General features: G+C 37.2%; 1 protein-coding gene and 1 long non-coding RNA gene across 4 annotated transcripts in view; one reads left to right on the forward strand and one right to left on the reverse strand.

Annotated features, from left to right (window-relative positions):
- The window catches only part of diaph2.L (diaphanous related formin 2 L homeolog), a 774648-nt gene that overhangs the window by 261214 nt on the left and 492434 nt on the right, over positions 1 to 21000 (reverse strand). The gene's annotated exons all lie outside the window — the stretch shown is intronic.
- LOC108698414 lies at positions 3672 to 6541 on the forward strand. Its single transcript, XR_001932641.2, has 2 exons — positions 3672 to 3858; positions 5196 to 6541. It is a non-coding gene; the product is annotated as an uncharacterized LOC108698414 (long non-coding RNA).

The raw sequence follows: 21000 nt of genomic DNA on the forward strand, positions 1-21000 counted from the left end.
TATGTAAATTGCAAGTTTACACCATTATTTTTTGGGTTTAGATCCCTTTTAATTTTTTATTTACCTTTTAAATAGATACTAAAACAATTTCAAATATTTGCAATATTTAAGTGAACTTCAATTCACCATTTGGAAACAATGCTTTAAATGTATACAGCCTTTTTTTCCCTTGTGAAAGAAGTTATGAAGTGATGATTATTCACAGATCTGGCACAGGATTGGAGCCCTTTTAGGTTCTGGATAAAACAAAAGCTTTTGATCTCTGTTAGTTTTATAAATAATGTATCATCTTTCAAAAACTGTATTGCAATTTCACAAGAATTGGACATAACTTGTTGATCAAAGTGAAATGCATAAAACATTATCCCATTAGAACTTATTAGGAAAGTCTATTTGAAATAAATCAGTCATAATGCAATTCAGAGTATTGCAGAAACTGTTGTAGCTCCTGGTTAGCTTGACATTATAAATATTTCATAGGAAAAGAGAAAAGTGGGGATTCTGGTGTGCTCACCTCCGTCTTTGCCTGAGCAACAACAATTTTAATGAAAACATTCAATGATATTTTCTATGCACTGACCTTTGAACCCCCTGTGTAAGCAGACATTTCTATGCACAGCAGAGACTTCAACATAAAAACATTTCTATGCACAAGGAAAATGGTCAAAAACACTATAAATGTTACTCAGCTTCTACGAACTCCCACCTCTGCTAGTCTGTAGTGCTAACAATTGTGCTATTCTTGCAAACATTAAACATGCATTATAATAAATATTATTTTGCATGTGAATGGTCCACAAAAAAATGCAAATTTTAGTGATTTTCAGCATGACTAGAAGCTTCTATTCACTCTACTTACTTCCTATACCCATCTTTATAATAACACTGTGTTAACATTGTGTTAATAATAACAACACAAATGAATAGCATTGGTATCTCACAAATGTGGTGGTACTCACAGACGTGATAATTGATGCAACAAGCAATGTCAAACACATGAGTCTCTGAGCAGTCAAATTGATGTGATAAATTGTCACGCCCACATAATGAATACAGCATGGTTTACATGTGTGACATCAAACTAACACCACCATAAATCTAAGTCTATACAAGAGGGAAATGTAAGAAAAAGCAAATATCTTATTGCTCACCATGGGTTACTGCTACTGGGCAAACTCAGTGCCTTTTATATCATAACCCCCTGAGACTTTTATCTTATGAAAGATTGCTGGTCCTTGGCTTTGTTTGCATGGACTTCTTCAAGTGCCTCTTTACTTGTTTCTTTTTTTGGTGAACCTGACATTTGCCTATTCCATGTAGATGTTCTGCCTGTCCTTACAGCTAGCTGTCTTTGGCTAGATGTCTATACCTGTTGGTTTTGGTTCATATGTCCCCAGTCATAAAAGTTCTGCTCTTAGACCTTCTTCCACTGATTATCCTAAATTAATTCAGCACTTCTTCCCATCTTCCACTGGTGCAGTGCCCTTTTCATTCCATAAACTGTTGCTAGTGGGAGGTGCACACAAGGCTAAAAAGCTGACTCCTTACCAGTCATGTCTATGGCACACCAGGAACCACTTAGGGCCTCTTCATGGTGAAACCAAACCATGGCTTTCATACAATGATATACAGAAGTTTCCTGCAGTTTCACCTAATCAGAACTTCCCAGTTTCATTATAGTGTCACTCTCTACTGACCAGTGAGGGTTCAAAGACCTTTTCCTTGCCACCCTTTGACATCACAGTTTGCAGAATAAGAGAGTTAAAAAATAAGGATACATGTGCATGAGACAAAAAAATTTAGATATAAGAAACTGTACTTTACATATAGGTGGTAGATTACAGCAGAGATTGCAACCATTTGTATTAAAGGAGAAGGAAAGGCTAAAATGAAGTAAGCTTTACTAGAAAGGCCTATATAAATACACCAGTTAACCCTCAAAGTAATGCAGCTCTGAGTCCTCTGGCAAAAGAAACAAAGCCTTTCCTTCCTTCTATTGTGTACACATGGGCTTCTGTATCAGACTTCCTGTTTTCATCTTAAACCTCCAGGGCTAGGGCTTGAGTATACTCCGTTTTGCTTCTATCTCCCTCTACCCTCCCTTTTCTTCCTCCCTCCCCCCCTCCCCCTTCCCCTCCCCCCTCCCCCCCTTCCCCCCCTCCCCCCTTCCCCCCCTTCCCCCCTTCCCCCCTTCCCCTTCCCCTCCCCCTCCCCCTCCCCCTTCCCCTCCCCCTTCCCCTCCCCCCTTCCCCTCCCCCCTTCCCCTCCCCTCTTCCCCTCCCCTCCCCTCTTCCCCTCCCCTCCCCTCTTCCCCTCCCCTCCCCTCCCCTCCCCTCCCCTCTTCCCCTCCCCTCTTCCCCTCCCCTCTCCCCTCCCTCCCCTCTCCTCTTCCCCTCCCCTCCCCCTCTCCTCTTCCCCTCCCCTCCCCCCCTCCCCTCCCCTCCCCTCCCCTCCCCTCCCCTCCCCTCCCCTCCCCTCCCTGCTGTAATCTAAGCTCAGAGCTACGATTGAGCATGGAGAGACTCAGACAGGAAGTGATGTCACACCGAGCTTATATGGCAGTTGTTATCCTAAACAAACAAAGAGAGCTTCTAGAGCTGTTTACTCAGGTACAGTAAAGCATTCTGCAGAATAAATATAGTATTATTGCTTGCACTATTGTGGCTAATCTATTGGCAATAATCTGCTTTGGTAGCTTTCCTTCACCTTTAATACCACATTTGGAACAGGGAAACCTCAAAAAATTGGGGGTTTGACAAGGAAACAGCAACAGAACGCCAACCTTTCTGTATTCTGTCTGCTAGACATACCAGGTTATTTCTCAGATTCATTGTCCTTGACAATATAATTTCAAATTAAATCTTTAAATAAATAGAAACCAAAAGTAATAGTAACAAATGGAATGAATATATGTCTTAGATGACTGTTACTGAAAACAAGAATTCCTGTATTATATTGTGATCTATTTTTCTCTAGTTCTGGTACAAACAACATCAAGTGTGGCTTGACACCTGTAAACCGAAGCACATCAGACAGTTAAGTCCTGTAACACATGTAGCTCCTTTCAAATCTGTTCCTTGGGCTTAGACAGTGAAACAAAAGTCAAATTCAGCTCACTGGGTTATTACACAAGAGTGTGATCAAGGGCATCTCAAAATAACACTTTTTGCCAGAAGTAGAACACAAAATTGCAAAACTGTCATTTTTAAGTAGAAATGTTATTCTCTCCGGGTGGGCTCTATAAACACTGAGGTAACTAGTAGGAATGAATAATAATATTCAGAAAATGTTGGCATTCTTTTCTGGTGTTAAGGGGCCAATATGTAACTTATTTATCTGTAGGCAGTAGCACAGACATCTTGCAAGAATAAAAGTCTTTGCCCAGGAACCACGTTTAATAAAACAAATTTTTAGTAGGGGGCTTTTCCTGTAGGGGTCACAGACTAACAGTTTTTACTACCAAGAAGTACTACCAGATTTATTCTTCAGCTCACGACTGTCTGTGTAGTCTAATGGCCCCAACTGATATGTAACACCTTACTAAATCCTTCTTAGTGCAATATAGTTAAAATTTGATATTTGCTCTCGATGTAACATGTGATGTATTTAGGTGTTATCAGAGCGGTAGCTGTAGCCTGAGCTGGGAGGCATGACCCAAGCAAGGAGCCTGTAGCAGAATGATGTGTTACTGACTGACCAGCTGGGTCTCATTAGCCTCAGGTGGCTAATCAGCACTCCTTAAACCCCATGCTGGTCAGTTTCTCAAAAGAAGTAGCTGGGAAAAACTTGGAAAGAGTGTCTGGGATCTTGACACAAAGGATCCTAAATGCCTGTGTGCACACAGTCACTGCCTGTAAGGTCTGTCATTGTACGGCCTTTTTGTTATTAGTGAACTTATGCTGCTGCCAAAAGCTATTTTTGGTTGTTTGGAAATAAAACTGCCTTTATTTGTACCTGTTGCTGCTGGCTGAAATAAAAGCCATTTGGTGTTATATGTATTTGGTGTGGGATAAAGTCAGGAGGTTGAGTGGGTTGCCATGTTAGAACAAGGTTAGGAGTAAGTTTAGGAATGTTTTCCACCTGCCTTCCCTAGTTTGGGGGGGGGGTTGTTTTTTGCTGTTATATTATTGTTTTGTTAATTTTCACTTATGAGGCCTTTGAGTGTTGGGGTACACCAGTTGCTAGTGGGGAGTCAAATCCCTGCTTCCTTGATGGTAATTGTCACAGCTGAAGGCGGGCTTTTGTCAGTCTGCTGGAGGAATTTGATCTTTTAGCAGAGTTGTTTTGGTGGGATGGTTTAACCCCCAAGGTGGGTGACCATTGTTTTGGATGGATTGCAGGTAAATTTATTTAGTGGCAGGCTCCAGTTTATAAAGTGGCCACTCTGTAGAAATTAGCTAGCAGATGGTAAGCATATCTTCTGAGCTACGAGATTTTCAGCTAGATAATGCATAAAGTTATGGAAGAGGATATTCATAGGGGTTCTGCTGAAATTTAGTGTTATGTGCTAACAATGTTACTGCATGTTACCGGTAAATACATTTTGCACAAATATTTGATTTCATTTGATGTATACAATTTTGCATTGATATTTTATTCTTTGTATTGTTTCCTTTTTTAACAAAGTTGTGGCCAGTACCATTTCAACATATGTTACATATTTAATTGGGTAGTTAGGTTAGAGTGAGTGTGCGGCGGGTCATGTCACATTCTTCTTACTTTCTAAAAGCAACGTTTTATCCATGCTTTCTGTCCGTTGTTCTGGCTGCAGTTTGCAGCACTGAACTAAGATCATGGGGGTTCAGATCTAAAACCATTGTTTATATTTCTGCAAGATTTTTAACTTAAAATGGAAAATATACCCCTCTTTTTGAAGTTGGACTTACAGGTAGGCCCATAAATCTTTGGACAGAGACAACTTTTTTTCTAATTTTGGTTCTGTTTCTGTACATTACCACAATGAATTTTAAATGAAACAACTCTGATGCAGTTGAACTGCAGACTTTCAGCTTTAATTCAGTGGGTTGAACAAAAAGATTGCATGAATTAGAACCAAAATTAGAAAAAAGGTTGTGTCTGTCCAAAGATTTATGGGCCTAACTATATGTAGCAAAGATACACTTTCTGAACTTCCAATAATAAGTTCAGACAGGTTGAAATGACACCATAACCACAGTCTATCTCTCTGTTCTCAGGGACCAGTCCCCCCATAATGGCGATAGAGTCCGGAACTTGATGTTCCACAATGGAAACAAGAGGGACATCAGATCCCAGCAAAATTGCACAGTACAAACGACATGCTGCACTCTACACTGCAAATTGCAAATGAGACGTGTATTGCTTTTCAGAAAATATAATACCTTTAAATACAGAACAAATTCTGACATTCAATTAATCTGCAGCGATTGTGGCTATGGAAACTTTGAAGAAATAATTCAAAGGCAGAGGAAAAGAGCTTATGTACTGAAACAGCGCCTAGCAAACCTTTTTTCGGATCAGATAAGCTTAAACCATATTCTAGATGGTATAGACAGTGCCCTGATTAATTACCTGTTAAGAGGAGCTGTTTATTTTGTATCTCTATGTATCTGCCCAATTAGTCACAGACTGTAAAGGAAATATAGCATGCAATGACGGATTATGGGCCATTGTATCACTGCCTTTATCAGACAGGGAAGATTCTAACCGCATACTCTCCAGCAGTGAAGGAGTTTAAACAGCCTCCCAGCTGAGTACAAAATGACAAGCTAATGAAAATAAGTTGACGAAAAGCCAAAGTAAGATCCAATGACAGAACAATACAAAACAACTTCTACACTCTTATAAATAGAAGGGAAAAAAAAGCCCCCCTACACCCCTGGCCACATGGGGGCTTAGAAATAGAACTGTCATGTGGATACAGCACGGGATGAAGGAAGACAATGGCTCAGAATTACAGCATACTGCAATGTTCAAAGCAAAGGTGTCTGGCACAGTCTAATCAAATGGATCTCTGTCCTCTGAACACAGCTGAAACCACATGAAGGGGATACATCAACACTTCTAGGCAGCCAGTAACTGCTACTTTGCACAAATTCTATGTAAAAGAGAACGTGTTGGCACAGAAATGTGCTTAAGGCTTCATAATATGCCAATTACATTTAACTATCGACTTGCATTGTGGCTAAAAACGTGCTTTCAATCTGGCAACAACAAAAAAAAACATGTTGAAACCTAAACTTTTCCCCCTGTTGTTAGGAAGGAGGTGACCTATATATGTGACTGCAGGGGAATGCTGTTAATTATAGATCTCCCCAGTATAATTACTGCATTGGTGTAAAAGAACATACAACAAAAACTGGAAGCGTGTTAAAAGGATACTGTCATTGCCAAATTTCCATTTTTCTGTTCAATTATTATTCATTTGTAATTGCTGCTCTGTTGTTTAATATCCCAAGCTTTCCTAAAGTGACAGTTTTAAACCATGAAGGTTTTATCCTTTCTTTTGCTAAACTTTCTTCTCTCATTCACCTTAATTAAACCTGAAGCAGGCTCCAAATCCTACGGTGATGCACAGAGAGTTTTTTTTTTTTTTTCTAAGATGAAATCTGTGACTATTGTGGTTTGAATGCTCTTATAAATGTTAGGTAGAATCTCAGCCATAAGGCACAACAGAACTGCTGCTTTATTAAATAGGGAATAGTCAGAAGGTCATTAAAGGAGAACTAAAGCCTAAATAAAGAAGATGTAAATTTATGTTTTGGGCTTCTGTACCAGCCTTGGGCAACCCCATCCCTTTAGGGGAGATCTGTTCCCCTGAAGATGCCCCAGTAGCTCCCCCTCATCTTTTCTGCTGATTCACTGCATATGCTCTGTGCTGCTGTCAGTTACTGAGCTCAGGGATCGGCTCAAAATATACAGTATACATAAGGGTTAATTTATTAAAAAAACAAATTCTATAATACTATTAACTATAAAATCTGATTTTTTTAGTGGGGAAAAAAACAAATTTTGTGAGATTTATTATACACCAAGTATGGAAAAAATCCTCCATCTCAGATCTGCTGAGGTGGTATGGGAGAGGTCTCTATCCTATTTGGAAGATTTTGTGAAAAAACATGGAAAAATAGTACCATTTGGGAAAAGAATCTGAAATAAATCACACAATTTGGATTTTTGTTCAATTTTAATTGAGTTTTCCCCTGATCCAATTAAATTATGAGAAATTTGGATTTTGATAAATACTATATATATACTAAAATTGGCTTTGGAGTGCGGATACTCGTTCGAAAGTTTTTATATATATGTTTAGTTCTGAAAGTACCCACACACTCTTACTCCAATGGTAGTCAAAGGTGGGTGCTCTGGTCAAATGTAATGTACATTTGTGTGTATATACAGATGAAGCCACTTGGATTTGTGAGTTAAATGCGTCATGACTCAGAGTTAATTGAAGAAACTGTGTTATCTAAAGTTATCTTAACTCATTTAATGCATTTAACCTTTTCATTAGCATACCAAAGCACCATTGTTCACAATGGTGAATGCTTTAATTAGATGGGATGTTGTGTCACAGTTTTCTGTGTTAAATGAGATAAATGGGATATCTGTGTTTAGTTATTCTGTGTCAAACAGACAAACCAAAGTGGCTGCATCTGTATGTGTGTAATGTAGTTATATTCATTTTTAGGGTTTAGTTCTCCTTTAAGAGTCTGAGAAGTGGGCTAAGCAAATAGAAAACCAATGGATTCTGAGAGTTGCAGTGAAAGTTTAAAATAGGAGATGAAATTAAGCAACACTGTGTTTGCCAGTGGATGTTAGATCCTACAACCCAGCAATAGGCTGGCATTCAAATTTACATATCTGTACATTTTTTAGTTAGTGACTATTTTAGGTTTAAGAGCACAAACATTTTGTGAATTCATTTAAATATTTGTAACATGTAGGAAAAGTTCACAGTGGTACCTGTGTTTGAAGATATATATATATATATATATATATAATTTGTAGATTGTGAAGAACATTTACTTATTTTGTATATTGTACTGTATAAGTAAGGGTAATTCAAACACTAGTTGAAGGTGCACAGTAAAGCTGCCCATAAAGTTACACATACAGATCATATCATTCTGGTAATGTGCATGGTGGACCACCAGTCATAACTAGTATGTATGTAGTATTGATTGTATCGACAAAAAATCGACTTTTCTGGATTGTCACACGGAAACCGCAACTTTTTCAGACTGTGGCGTGAAAAATCAGAATTTTTCAGATTTGCAAATAGGACCTCTGCAGGACTGCAACAAATGGAGTATTTTCGGATTCAGACTTTTTGCAGCCTCGGGGGTATAATAAATCTAGGACGATTCTACTTTAGGGGGTCTAGTAACCCCCTAAATGTTATTTTAAAGATAAATAAACCCTTTGAAAAGAAACTGATGGACATTAGTGATGAGCAAATTTTTTCACCATGTTCTGTCCCGAGTTTCACCGCTTTCAAAATGTCCAAAAATTTGCCACGCAGTAGACAAGAAAACAATGTGGTGTTTATACAAATGGCCTGTAGATGTCACTGTGCTCAGACTTATACTGTGCATACTTCCTGACAGCTTAAAAGTGAAAGTTACTGGTGTATAATGGCTGCATGAGTCTCTGCTAACAAAGCACTGTTATACTCTGCTCATCCTCGGCTACCCAAAACGTAACATGTTACATTTGAGGATTTGATGTATTAAACTGGCCATAGAACACTTCTATTGCTTAATTGTTACAAAAAAAGTAGCCATTTCTATGTACCAGATTATTTTAATTCTATGTCTTGCCTCTTTCCTTGAACACCCTTAATACAGGAAACAATATTGTCCTCATTATAGGATGGCCAATTTAAAATCCATCAAGGAATTATGTGCCCTTAAAAGGAACAAATCTGCTGCTCTCAACTATGTTAGGTGGGGAAACATTATTACTTATAATTAATTAGTGGTATTGGGTTTAATACATAATTCATTAAATATTATGACTGTACACTTGCAACTGTAAAATTACAGATCTGATGCAGTTCCATATATCATAACTTATATTATTATGTTATATAATTATGTAGTTAAACTTCAATCTTAAAACCTTAAAATAATCTTTATTTCTATTTTTCTGTAAAAAAAGTTCCCATAAATGCATTAACAGCTGCCTTTGACACTTTGGTTATGAAAAGGCATACCTATGATAAAATGCAGCAATTGGTATAAATGGCCTTGCTTGTGTTTATTTTTCTTTAAAATACATAGTGCAGCGTAGATACATGCCTTTGTCCTATGTCAGAGAAAAATACAGAGCTTCTTATCTGCTAGGATGTATTAAATCCTTGGCCTGACTGAGACTCATACTGGCAGATTACAGACAAGGCAACAATTCCCCATGCCCCAGTAGCCAAGCAAGCTGTCAAAAGGTTTGACAAAATGGATGTAAACCCTTCCCCACTGTAAAGTTGCAGCTCACTTGGTGTTAAATAATTGTTAAGAAAACAAATGGAACCGAGATCTAATCTTGTTTTTATTTTTTGTTTGCAGATATTTCGTTGGCTCGACTTGCTAAAGCAAACTCTCACTTCTCCTTTCACCTTGAGATACTTTCCGCCCATTAAAAGCTCATATCGAAAGCAACATATATTTTCAAGACATTTCTTTTATAGAGAGCTGACTTCTTTTTTTGCCAGATGCATCACCATGAGTCCATAGGGCCTGTTTAATGAAGAGACGTCCTTAACTGACATTACCAAAAATTAATCTTCTTAGAATAGAACCCCTAGATGAGTAACAATGCAGTTAGCCATTAACTCCTATTGTTATGTCAATGAAAATCAATGTCCAGTTTATCAAAATAAAAGGAAAGTGTTTTATTAGCTGAAACTTATGATTCATGTATTATGATTTCAGAAAGGAATAATTATTTTTGGAAATTCTAAGAATTGCCCACCAATAACTTCATTATTTATTATGTCTATGTTCTTAATAGACTAGTCAAGATCTCCTTGACCTACAAAAAATGCTAAAACTTACAGGAAAATTAATAAAAAGCCACAACTGACTGTGTTTTTACAAGGCATGTTGTTGATTTCTATGCACAACTGCAAGCCTGATGGACAACTATACCTATAGTAAATAGCTGAGGCTCTGTGGAGCAGTTAGCATCACCACCTGATTGTCTTTAATGGGTTGTCTGATTGGACATATTCTATAACATAACAAGAACTCTGTGTTTCTAAAACAATGTATAAGAAGCCTTACGATACAATTATTGTTCCTTAATATAATAGTAAAAGACAGATACGTCGGCTGTCAACTTTGATTGTGCAAACAACACTTTAGATTGATAATGCAAAACAAAACCTTCTAGCTTCCTTCTGTCTATCTTTTTACAGCCACAAAGCAATCTTACAGCAATCCTTTGAGTTGTCTGCTTGGAAAAACATCCCTGGCCTATTTTGCACAACTGTACTATGTCACCAAGTAGACAATTTCCTCAACAAAAAGCAATAATTAGTTCCACAGCATCAAACGAGCGTGGAAATCACAAAAGTGTAAAAAGATTGATCATTTCTTACCCTTTAAACAGTTTTAAACCTTCTGAGTGTTATAAATTACAAACAAGTAATCCACGTCCTACAGTGTACATTACTTCTTCCCTCATAAATGTCACATTAACATATTTCATGCTATGATACTTTTTATGAACTATTCCACATTTGGAACTGCATTCCTATTAATATTAATAAACCCAAGTTTTGTTCATAAAAACTGAATTTATCTGACATGAAATTGCATTACTTTGACTAGAACAGAAACATGGTATCTTTCGTTTGTTTTTTTTTCCTAAGAAATAATGAAATCATTGACCAAGGAGAGATTAAGCATGCTACATCTTTGTTCGGAATATCGATAATAAAGGAAGCAGCATGAGGTCTGTTTTGTAAAGGAACGTATATTGAATTATAGAGCCTACATTTTTGGCATTACTATAGATACTAGTATCATTGGTTAATTTATTTCAGACAAAATGTTCTTTATTTATGGGCAGAGTTCTTTGACATGTCTCCTAAGCAAATTAATGAATAATTTACTGTAGTCATTCCAATAATTCCCCAGTGGTATTAACTCTTCAGTAAGATTTTGTAATAGTTTCTTAATTACTTGTTTTTCATACTGATCGATTAGCTTAGGACCATTCATCATCCTACTTATTAAGTACTGTAAACTAATAAAGACATTAAACTACTCTTCCACCCAGAAACTAATTACATTCAGAGCTGTGAAGACATGTATTTTTCAAAATGAAAAAACTCTCCATTTGTTTAAATCCGAGTAGATATACATTTAAATTGTTTAATTTTACAGAAGCCCATCATCTCTGTTACTATACAACAGGATCAATTCTAAGGTTAAAAGTAAACGGCAACAAATCTTAAGTGAGAAGAAGATAAGCTGATTATCAAAACTCTAGTCTTGACAAGAGACTGCTGGGCATCAACAAGATGGATGCTTATGGGGCAAGCAATGGGAACCTCTCTATTGAAAGCTATGATCTTTAACATAAGTAGTGAGTAGGGCTATTTTGAAGAGATCATGGAAGTGAAATGGCCATGGAGCACAAAGGGGAACATCTCCATAAACATACCTCTTGCATGGGAATATTTTAAAGGGTATGAAACAACAAATAGGAGCACAGGACTCAACCTCTAAAGTACTCAGCATGCAGATCAGGGGGTCCAGGTGCACCGACCCCAGAATCTCAGTTAGGGGAGCAGATAAACCAATAGCACAAAACAAGGGGCATCCAGGAATTCAAAATAACTTCATCAATGTCTGCAATAAAATGAGATAAAGGATTTGCCAGAAAAGTCTATGTGCTTTTTCCCTACACGCTCTGGATGAAAAAAAAACTCTACAATGGCCACCAAAAAATTGTATGAAAATATTATGTATTGTAGGTTTTTTTCTTTAAATTCTTTATTTATAATTTTCAAAAATAGAGAAAAGAAAGAACAAAAAAGGAAAAAAAAGGGGGAAAGGAAATGAGGGAGGGCATCACTGGCAGATTATAGAAAAAAATACCTACATTTTAATTTCTTAACAGAATCATAAAGTAGTCATACCTAAGTCCTAACTATATTATGATTGACCTAGTTGAGTGGTGCAACAAAAGAAGGAGAGATAAAGTGGAATCTTAATGTTCCTCCGCGTAAATAGAAAAAAAATAACTTACATATTGCTCATGCCTTTGATAAAATCTAACCAAGGTGACCATGCTTTCCAATATTTTGTCCTATTGTTTTCTAAAATTAGGGTCAATTCTTTGAGACGTCTTATCTCTTCAACTTTAGCTATCCATTCAAAGAAATTAAGTGGTTGTGAAGATTTCCATTTTGCTGGTATCATTGATTTTGCTTGCAAGAGATGTAAAGTTAATGCATCTGTAATCATATTGTAAAGATGGCCATACACGGGCAGATAAAGCTGCCGATATCGGTCGTTTAGACCAATTTAACAGCTTATCTGCCTGTGTATGGTGGCTTCCGAAGGGTCTTCCCGATCGATATCTGGCCACGATATCGATTGGGAAGGTTTGATTTTTTTTACCCGACCGACCCGTCGGAGCCCCTTGGCGTATTGTAATTCGATCGTTCGACCATACGGCCGAACGTTTGAATTACCCCCGATATAGCGATGCCATCAGTGGCATATCGGGGAAAGATCCGCTTGTTTGGTGCCAAACGAGTGGATATTTGAGTCTATGGCCAGCTTTAGTATCGTAGTTAATATTTAAAATAATCATTGTTTGGTCTTCTTTCTGTAACTCACTCTTTGTGACTCTATTAATTGTGTATACTATATCTTCCCAGTAGTGATTCAGACAAGGGCAGGACAGACAAATATGAATATATGTCCCTTCTTCTTTGTTGCACCTCCAACATTTATTTGAGTAATTAGTATACATTTTATTCAATTTTGCAGGAGTGTAGTACCAGTAGTGATTTTATATAGTGCTTCAGTTGCCTTAGATGAACGAAATGCTTTATGGGAGTTCTTTTTAATTCTCTAGCCCATGCTAAGCAAAAAGATGGAATGTCTTGGGAGTCATTATTTAACACTGTATTGTATATTTTACATAAAAGTTTACCACTTTCCGTGTTATTGTCCAGAAATTGTTCCCACAAAGTAAGTTGTCTATCCCAATTTTTACTTTTATTTGTATATAAGAATGCAGATGGTTATAATTCCACATATCTCTGGGGTGAGAGCAGAATGTTGCAGATTGTTGTTGCAGAATGAAATGATTGGATAATAAAATAACAAAAAGATAGCAGTGCTAGCCATATTTGTTGACTCAGGGAGACAAATGCAATGAAATGGATGGACCTCCAAAAAGAAAAGCAGGGTTACAGGTTGAATGGACTTAACAAATGCAGTTTGTAAATCCTGTTACATCCAAAACTAAATATTTGTCACTCCATTTTCTTTCTTCAGGTACAGTATGTTTCATCAGTTGTGTAAGGCACACTGAACCTTATGGTATTACACTTTATAAATGAAAATAACTATATACATTCATGTACTGAACAATTCTACCAAGACAGCAGCTTGGTAGAATCTGTTGTGTGTCGCAATGTTCTCTCAAGGTCCATTTAAGCAATTATACACTATCCAACAAAAATATCTAAGCAGTAACATTTTGTTTTATTATTTTGCTTTCAAAATATCATATGTCTCAAGGTATAGTATCTAAAGAGACAGAATGACTGAATATTTCTTGGAAAGCAAGAAGGTGGTTTCTAATTTAAAAGTACCACTTTTTTAAAGACAAAATATTCTAAAATATATAAATAACATCAAGTTAGTTTGCAGTGTGTGCTTGTGCAGTTTGGAACAAAATAATTACAATCCAAAGATACTTGGAAGCTACTGAGCGAGTTTTTTATCGGTGTATTTGTTCAGCAGGCTTGATCTGTAAGTCATTGGTGCGTTTCACCTTTTCATGTCAAACCAACACACAGGCCTCACTTTTATAAATTCTAACAAGTATAGCCACACCCCTTTTTCTCTTGAAATGAATGGTGTGCAGTGTGAACAATATGTAAAATTAAGCTCCTCATTTATATGCCCTTTCATCTCCCCTTTCCCTTAGATAAAATGTCTTCCCTTCATCATCCTGTTCACTACTTTTTCTCATGAACCACTCTCTATTAATACCCTAAGAACTATCCCTCTCTCAAAGCCCCTGTAGGGGGGGGGGGGTCCCTGACCCCATCTACAAACAAGTGTATTGTTATTGCTACTTTGTATCACTCATCTTTCTATGCATGCCCTCTCTTACTCATATTCTAGTCTTTTATATAAATCAATGCATGGTTGCTAGGGTAATTTGGAAAAGCTCTAAGACTACAAATAAAAAATGAAAACAAATTGGAAATTGTCTCAGAATATCACTCTTTACATCAGTGATCCCCAACCAGTAGCTCCTGAGCAACATGTTGCTCTCCAACCCCTTGGATGTTGCTCTCAGGGTCCTCAAAGCAGGGGCTTATTTTTGAATTGCAAGTTTGAAATCATGTTTTAATTGCATAAAAACTAAGTATAGTAGACTGCCAGTCCACATAGGGGCTACCAAATAGCCAATCACATCCCTTATTTGGCACCCCAAGGAAATTTTTCATACCTGTGTTGCTCCCCAACTCTTAACATTTGAATGTGGTTCATGGGTAAAAAAGGTTGGGGACCCCTGCTCTACATCATACTTAAAGTTAACTCAAAGGTGAAAAACCTCTTTAAAAATGCTACATTTAAAGTCTATGGCACACAGGGAGATTCATCACCAGCAGGAACTCTTCAGTATGCTGCCACAAGCACTATAGCTATAGCCCTTAAATGTCATCTGACTCCTCTCCACATCACCATCCAATGCAAGGGTAAATCATTGAGCTATACAATAAAGTTTATTCAGTGAATTCCTTGAGGATTGGATGGATAATGGAGAAGGCCAACCATATGAATAGGCAAGTGTTTGAGAAAAATTGTATGGGCTTTGGATAGGTGAAATGGGGTCTCATTTTAGGAGACAGATGAGACGTTTCAAGGACTATGCCAGACCTTAACACTCTAGTTATGCCAATGGACCACTTATAGTATATTCCCCAATTTATGAACAATCTGTTGTTGCTCAACGACAATTCTTTCACACATTTCTGTGTATGACTCTTTCATTTCTGAACACATGATGTGAAAATTAAATAAAGCATTTCCTTACACTGTATGACATTTAGTTGCTGAATGAATGTCCCTTGTCATATTATAAAAAAAAGTCAAAGCTTATTCTATTCTCTGCAATTTATCAAAAAGTAACTTGGTAGGTGGCCACTGCTAATTTGATTCAAATCTCTAACTGATTTTGTTAGATTCTTTTTGTCACTGACCCTTTGTCAGCTCTGCAATTCACTCAACAGCTTCTTTTGTTAGCTGTAAAAAAAAAATAGTCCTACATTGTAGCAGCAATGGAGACAATAATTCCTCACTTCAATTGTTATCATTTTCCCCCCAAAGATTCAAAAGAATTGAGAGCAGATATTCCCTGGCTTTGTATTAATGCTCTGCAGAGCTGCCATACACAGGGTTCAAAGTCATAATACATAACAATACATCTGAGCACCTGCAAACAGAGATATAACAATGCATCTTTCTTCTGCATGATCAACTGAAATTACAGAATAATTTCTATTAATACTGCACTTTCCCAATCCCTACCTACTTCTGCAGCATATTCAGGATCTGGAAAAATACAACAGCTAAGTGGTTGGTACTGCTTAAATCAGGTCAGTGATGGAGGGGGATACTGTGATGCTGCTGATTGGTTTGGACAATAATCCAGCCATAGGTTTGCTTTTAGGATTATATTTATTTTACTCACAAACATGTACTTCTGGCTTCCTTTGAATTTAACTCAAATGGTCTCTGCTCATTCTTTTTCCTTTAGTTAAGTTTTAAATAATGCATTTGTAAATGTTCATCTGTAGATTTAGCTTCTGTGAAACACTTTTTTTCCACATTATATGGACTGATTTGTTTTGTTCTCTATTATTTTCTGTTCCATTTTGCCAAATTGTTATTTTTAACTTCTACTACTTTTGAAAATAGAAGAATGCCTGTTTTGTTTCCAATAGCGGACAAGAAACTGACCATAGCACCAGCATTTACACAACTTTGCACAGTTAATAAACTGTAGCCCTGTGGAATTAATCTTAAAGCAGAACAACATGTGATCAACATAATCCTGTCCTCACAGTGGCTCCTCATCTTCTTATTTTGTTAGGCCATCTTCTGTGCTGTAAATGGATTTGGTCTAATTCGCTATCCAAGATTTTTTATCTTTTGTATGGTATATATGCCGTGAACTGGATTTTTTATTTACTGTATGGTATATACAGCATGCTGTGTAGTGAGTGGTTCAAATCTAGAAAAAAACCTGAGCCTCTACAGCTAAACCCCAGATGTTTACTATGATACATTGAACTAAGTTGTGAATTGAAGGAGCAGATCTAAAATCCATACAACATACAAATATTTCCTTTATGGGAGCTGCATAAGTCAACCATTATCAAATCAGTTAATAAGCCTTGATGATCAACCAAATTCAGCCTTTTGCAGAATATTGACTCTATTCATGCAGAATCTACTGTTGTATCTATGAAGTAGAGAGGGGGTTTTCATTAAGTGGAGTATTTACTCACCACATTTGGGAAGTGGCCCAGGTGCACCACCCTGAGCCCTCAGCATTGGGAGCAGACAATCGTTGATAAATCTGTGGCACTCAAATAAAGGCAATTGTCCAACAAGTTGTAGAAATCAAGTAGAAAATGTTTATTATGTCCTCCAAATTACGCGTTTCGTGTTACAAACACTTAATCATAGGCAGCCTATGATTAAGTGTTTGTTACACGAAACGCATAAGGCGGAGGACACAGTAAATCCACAGATTTATCCACTACTGTTGTATCTAACCCATAGTAACCAGTCAGATCTGTGTTTTTACACATTTCACATTTAAGTGTATTTCTTTATATATATATATATATATAAAGTCAATTGTGGTGAGCGCACTCTTACCGGATTTCTTAGATGATGGGTGCGTTGGTCAAGTTTTTTGCATATGTAGTAAAGAATGGACCCGCACTCCAATGTTCTTAGTGAAAAAAAATTTTTTGTGTTTTATTCACAATGCATATCCAACGTTTCGGTCCACGCTGGGACCTTTCTCAAGGATATATATATATAGTTTTTTTCAGGACATAGATTGTCTTCTCAATGAGGTGCAGAAGGGGATTATGTGCCCCAAAATTCTAGATAGAAGGTAGAAAATCTAGTTTTTTTTACTTAATATGTTATGTGATAATTGCGGTGTAATTGGACAAGCTGGACTGCTGTGAAACCACTGGGTAGCCTTTAGGCTGCAACAGCCAGTAATTGATTGAATGTTGAACAAGAAATAATTAACCAGTGGCATCACTGGTGAAAAGGAAAAAAAGACACAACCAGAAGAAAAACAAATGTTTCTTTCTGTGAACGGAACAGACTTAGAAAACAATACTTTGTTTATTTCCCCTTAATTGAACTCCTTCATGCAACTATGGATACAACAAATCATTTGTTTGCAACGTCTGGAGGCCTTGACTACCACAGTTTTGTTTCAGTCCTGTAACAAAGGACATTTAATTGGGTCGGTGTAATATCACAGGCAACAGTTTGCCCTTGTGCAGTAACCCCTAGCAATAATCTCTAGGGCAGTTAGAATATTGCAATTGCTTGCTCGTCTGCTTGCTGTGGGTTACTGACCTTGGCAAATGTTGGACCATATTTTTTATATAAGCACAGTATGTCTGCTACAGATTAAATTATTGGGGCATATCATTTCTAGCCATTAAAACAAATGGATATTTTAAAGAATTAAATTATATGAAAGTTATAGTAAAGTTCAAGAAAAAATTAAATAAGCAAATAATACAACTAAAATAAACAAAGACCCAATTTCACCTCCTGTACCCCTACTTTTGCAATAATAGCATGGTTACAATGTGTTACTTTATTCTGAACAGATATATGTAGGGTGTCAGCTGGCTGACAAAATAATGTCTATTGGTTTAAAGCTCAATGCTTAATTTTGGTTTATTGCTCTGAAGATTCCCTAAAGGTATTATTGGCATAACTTTTTTAGATGTCATTGTATCAGGGTAGGTTGTCCATAAAATCATTATCACTTCCTACAGAGGTCCTGTTGTGTTTATATTACTATTTAAAAGAAGCCAAGAGAAGACAGTCTAATGGCTCAGTGCATGGTATGACATTATACGGAGCATGGACAGTCGAGGCCATGACCAGTACTAACATTCTGTTTCTTCTTATAGCTTGTTTATGCCAACATAGATAATACATAGCACAAAAAACTCTGCTGGAAGGTTTAAAGGGTATGGTGGCCCTTAAAAGGGATCTAAATTATTTTGCTCATTCATCATTTCATAAATTCAGCATATACTGTATGGTCAATGGCTAAAAACATGCTGGAAGCATGTATTTATAATTAACTTTAATGGACCTTTTATTAAGTGTTATGCAGTTTGCCAAACATCTTTCCTCACTGTGTCCTTGTTCTGCTCCATCCTTTGTCTGAGCTCCAAAGGACCATTGGTGGCACATGGTCCACAATATTCTCACATTCTACCGTATTAGTAAATACTGTAAAGCATCTTTATTGACATTGTTGCTCATTTATTTAGAGAGCACAGTAGAACGATTTTATAGAGGTATTATATAGTATTTAAGTATGTACAGTATGTAAAATATGTATTGTATTTACTTTGAGTTTATAGTTGGGGTTATGATTGTCCTTATGCTGCCCAGGGCCCTGCATTTTGTCTGTTTGTTAATTTAAAAACTCCAAATGTCACTGGAAACTATATCAATATATAAATTTACAATCTCTAATTCTTTCCCATTAAAGTTAAAAAAAAGGACTACAAAATAACAGTGGCTGGGGCTGAGCTAATACATTTTGGGCAATTATTAAATAAATGAAACTTTCTGCAACGGGGTCATTCAGAAAATATGTTTTGCTAATTGTGTGCTCTCTGCAAATACAGCTGTGTTTTCCTATTAATTCATGACTTCAGGCTGCCCGCGGTTTTTCTTCTCTTCTACTTAGGAAGATTAAAGCTGGAATCAGAAATCCGGCTGCATCTCTGGAACTCTCGCCGTCAACACACAGTCAGGGTGGCAGATGATGAAAGCATTGATGTCACGAAAACAGAGCCGTGTACAGTAGTGGAAATCCTATAAAGCACAACAGCAGCCTTATCTAATCTGTAAAGTAAACTGACATTGATTTTATGGACTAATAAATGTTTAGCTGCGAGGCTCGAAAGGAAGAGGAAGACAAGGGAGCTGACATAGTCTCTGCACACGAGAATGAAATGTAGCACTTTTAGCAGGAAAGCAGTCATGCATATTGGCATCCATCAGGCATGGTGGGACCTGACAAATAGTCAGGGAGATAGCATGCTAAAGGCAACTGCAGGCCTGTCAGCAAATCCTCACTGGAAGCCACTTTCCTTTCCAACATCAATAATCGCAGAGGGACAATACAGCAAGGATTCAAACTGTGTTCAAATCTTACAAAAAGGTTTGCCTCTGTGCCACTTGTATTGGGCTTGCTGTGCTAATGCCTCATATTCCGTGTGGAGATGACACAAGGGGAACGTGACCAGAGAATTTAGCAGTATAGATACTGGAAACAAGAGCTAGCTCACAATATCAGCTATTGCTCCTCTGTCGTTTTATGCAGGATGCCGTCTCGGGGCTCTTCCTTCTGCCGCATAAAGCAGCTTTTAGACTTAAAGTTACAGCAGCAACAGGAATGGTAAAACATTAGAAGAACTGCAGTTATGTTGTTATAAAACCATTTGTTTTTCTTTCTTTCACTTATGGAAGGAATGGGGCCAAAGTAAATTGGTTAACCCCAAGCAATTTATGAACACTCTTATATGATATAATAACTCATTGTCTAGCCTATGATTTAACTTTTTACAGTCATGCAAATGTTGTGTACTGTGTACTGCACGTTCTGTTTCTGTTCTTTAAAATCAAAACTCAGTCCCTTTGTTAAAATAACTAACTTATTAATTAAGAAGAAAGAATTTTAAACTATTTCCTGTTTGAAAGAAAACAGGTAGGGAAAAAAAATATGTATATAGAAAATAGCCTGAATCCCCTTCCAGCCTGTAGACCATGCAATTTGAAGCAGGGTTGTTCTAACTCCTACTTCCCCTTTGGGGGGGGTCTCCTTCCTACAAGAGTGTTTAGAAAAATTGACTAAAACGTTTTACAGATATGTAACACCATAATTATCAGGATGGACAGTGGAGGTTGAAAAATAACTTTTGTAGCCACCTTTAGCCACTTACTGCAAACAGCTGTACATAAAAATAAAAGTCAAAGTACCTACACACACATTCAAATTGCACTGGGGCATTTTTTTAGCTGGGTTCCATGAATCCAAGGGCAGCCTAATGCTGATTTTACAATCATGGGTTCAGTCAATGTTTCAAATAATTCTACAAAATAAAATGTATCCCTAATATACTGCTACTTTGTCACATCTCAGAACTGGCAGATGTCCACAGGTCCACACTGGGATTCAAAATAGGTCCTGGCATTTGAAGTACACAGAAGCCCAAACAGCCCCCATAGGCCCAATACATAGTAACTATATATGACATCTCACAGCAGCCCTCTGGCATTTGCCAGAATACACAGATCCGGGACTGGATGTCCAGAACAGTCATGAAGACTTGTCATGGAAGATTGGTTATGGGTAGAACATTGGTGCAATGGTTAATACTGCTGCCCTGTAGCACTGGGGTCCTAAGTTAGATTCCCTTAAGGCTCTAACAGCCAGGAGTTTGTATGTCCCTCCCCAAGCCCCCAA

This window comes from Xenopus laevis, chromosome 8L (genome assembly GCF_017654675.1).
Source record: "Xenopus laevis strain J_2021 chromosome 8L, Xenopus_laevis_v10.1, whole genome shotgun sequence".
NCBI classification, from domain to species: Eukaryota; Metazoa; Chordata; class Amphibia; order Anura; family Pipidae; genus Xenopus; species Xenopus laevis.